Genomic DNA, 3178 nt, shown 5'->3' with positions numbered 1-3178 from the left:
GTAGTATCTGGCATATTACAAGCTGTTATTTTTTAAAATTTATTTAAATGATTCTTTTTTTTTCTCTCTTTCAATTAATAGTGTTTCTTCCATGCTAGAGAGGAGACACCTTTGTATAAACATTTTATATTTTTGCTTCTTATGTCTCATTTTCATTTACTGGATTGTTTGTAGTCAAATTTATTAATCAATTACAACAAGTATTATCTAGTATATGAATAAAATCTACTAGAATCGAACCATACATTTATAGTGTTTAATGTTACATAGAGGTTGAGTTCGTTATATTGAAACGAATTTACAGCCTCGTCACGTCCAGCCATGATCTATTTCACTACCGTGCATCGTATCAATAACCCTGCAGCGTAGTTTTTCATTGCAAAAGGCTCTTTCCTATGGCTGCCATGTCCAAAATACACTCTTCCTCTCAGCATGTCTTCCATAAGCCATCTAGTTTACGTGGATGACGGTTTTCCAGTGCCTGTTTTAAAGGTCCGATCACATAAAAATTCATAGACAAATTGACCGGTATGTTTTCGTATGGAATAGCATGAATAAACCTTTTATTCTCCAGCTGCTTAAGATATGTTTTGGTGAATCTGCGCTAGCTATCCCTGATTTTGAAATGATTGTCTAGAGGGATCACAGCTAGTCAACACCGCCCACTGCCAACTAGTGAGTTATTCTAATCGAATAATGAAATTTAACTATCACTCTTTTAACGCACCCACGGTCCCAAAGTGCGGAGGGCGATATTTTCTTTTAGCTCTAACGTGCGCGAACGCGAACCACGGAACCTCGGATCCACAGTTTGGTACGCTAACCATTGGACGACATTCGGTCTTTGTCAATTGGCTATGTGGTGGAAGCAACTTGTGTACACGTGATTGTATCGGTTTTTTCAGAAGAAAATTATTTTTGATTATGTTGCGAACTGTTGCCTGGGGTACAATTCGATGCAGGTCCTTTTCTGGATGGCCCTGATTCACCAAGTTGATCCACATTCCTTTGTTTTCAAATGCTTTCAAGTTAAAGGGATATCCCCGTCTTGTAAATTTAACATTCATGATCTGAACACTTGTTTGTTTGTTTGAAGTTAAGCACAAAGCTACACAAAGGGCTATCTGTGCTCTGCCCACCACGGGTATCGAAACCCGGTTTCTAGCGTTGTAAGTCCGCAGACATACCGCTGTGCCACTGGGGGGGCGATCTGAACACATTTTTATGATATGAATGTTTTAATATCTTCTGTCGAAAAGTGTTGTTACACAGTCTTGGCCTGGTATGGCCAGGTGGTTAGGGCGCTCGACTCGCAATCTGTGGGTCGCGGGTTCGAATCCTCCTCCCACCAAACATGCTCGCCCTTTCAGCCGTGGGGTCGTTATAATGTTATAGTCAATCCCACTATTCGTTGGTAAAAGAGTAGCCCAAGAGTTGGCGGTGGGTGGTGATGACTAGCTGCCTTCCCTCTAGTCTTACATTGCTAAATTAGGGACGGCTAGCGCAGATAGCCCTCGTGTAGCTTTGCGGAAATCCATAACAAACAAACAAACACAACGTCTTTTTAAAAAGCGATCAATTTTCAATGGCATCGCACTACCTACAATTCGCCAAAGCAATATGGAAATGTAGTTCTTATACCTTTCATTCCACCACGCTTTTATAACGGCCGTGGTTGTCATTTGTATCGTTTGTATGCAACGTATTCAACCCTCTGTTGATCACTGATTGTGAAATTTGTATATTCTGAAATGTCTGAAGAATAACCAAGTTTGTATTTTCTTTTAACAACAACAACAAATTAACTCATAAAATGTGAAAGTATTTTAAGACTCACAGCTCTAGTAGTGATGAAATTATTGATACTTTGTAAATTACACAATATAAAGTTATCTGTGTATATTGGTCATAGCGAGCTCTACTGAATTAGCCTAACAGATTCTCATAATTCAGATTCAGTAAACATAACTTTGGGAAAACATACTGTGTCAGTAAACTTCAGTTATCAGTTATCAATGTCAGTATAGGAAAATAAAAAAATTAAATTTTTTGTGTAAAACATAGATTAAAATATTTCTATTTCTAATATATTATTTTATTTTCTGTATATTCATTCAATTTTGTATAATAATCAGCACCGATTATGATCACGTTATCAAACTTAAGATTTTGTAGACCGAAGGTGTGTTCATTTCGTGAAGGAAACCTGATAAATTTCCCAGAATAATTAACAAAAATAATTAGCATATATCGGTACAATCAGATTAATTGTAAATTTAATTGAACGTTTAAACTCATCAACACAAATAGATATAAACGATGAACTTTTAAGATTATTCATTACTTTAGCTCAAACTTCGTTTAATTACAACAATTATGAAAGTTCTTTAACACAAATATGATTTAAATATAATCCAGTTCGCTTGTTGTGTAAGGAATTTTGTTGCAGAACGTGTGCATTTTCGGAATGCATTCTAACCATTAAACAGGATCTCCAACTCATGCTGACGTCAATCGATCATCTTATATTTTATAGTGTTATCGCGAAACATGGTTGCTATGGTTACAGTTATTTGTCTGCTACTGAACTAGACTTCATTAGCGATGTTTGAAGTAAAAATATTTTCATATATATTTTTCTTTTACTTATAAGACTTCATATAGAGATACGTCTTATAAGCACTGCATATGCGTAATGGAAGATACTAATATGTTTTTTTTTAATATTAGCTCATTGATCAATAATATATAAAACGTACATAGAAGGAGAATTTCAAAATTTTTAGGCTATGATCTAAGAAAAAAGCAATGATATTTTTAAGTCCACTTTCATAATTATTGATGACAGTCTTTAGAAAATGATAGTGTAATGAAACTTTTCCATGAAACCTTGTCAAAGATGAAAACAGTTGAATATACTTGTATGATCTTTATCTTATTCTAGAAGATCTCATCCTTAATTTACTTTGTTTTGTCGATTCTGTTTGTTAAAATTAGCTATTAACATACTCGAATCTAATAATGGTTGGAGACGGTTTGAATGGGTAATGAAGAAAAAAATTAATATAAGTTTAACATAACAGCAAATGTACAACGTTTCGACAAGGTTTTGTCATCATCAGTTGTCATTTGGAATCTGATGATGACAAAACCTTGTCGAAACGTTGTACATTTGCTG

This window comes from Limulus polyphemus, unplaced genomic scaffold (assembly GCF_000517525.1).
Source record: "Limulus polyphemus unplaced genomic scaffold, Limulus_polyphemus-2.1.2 Scaffold638, whole genome shotgun sequence".
Lineage (NCBI taxonomy): Eukaryota > Metazoa > Arthropoda > Merostomata > Xiphosura > Limulidae > Limulus > Limulus polyphemus.
The sequence above is the reverse complement of the archived record's forward strand: the minus strand, read 5'-3'. Positions refer to the sequence as shown.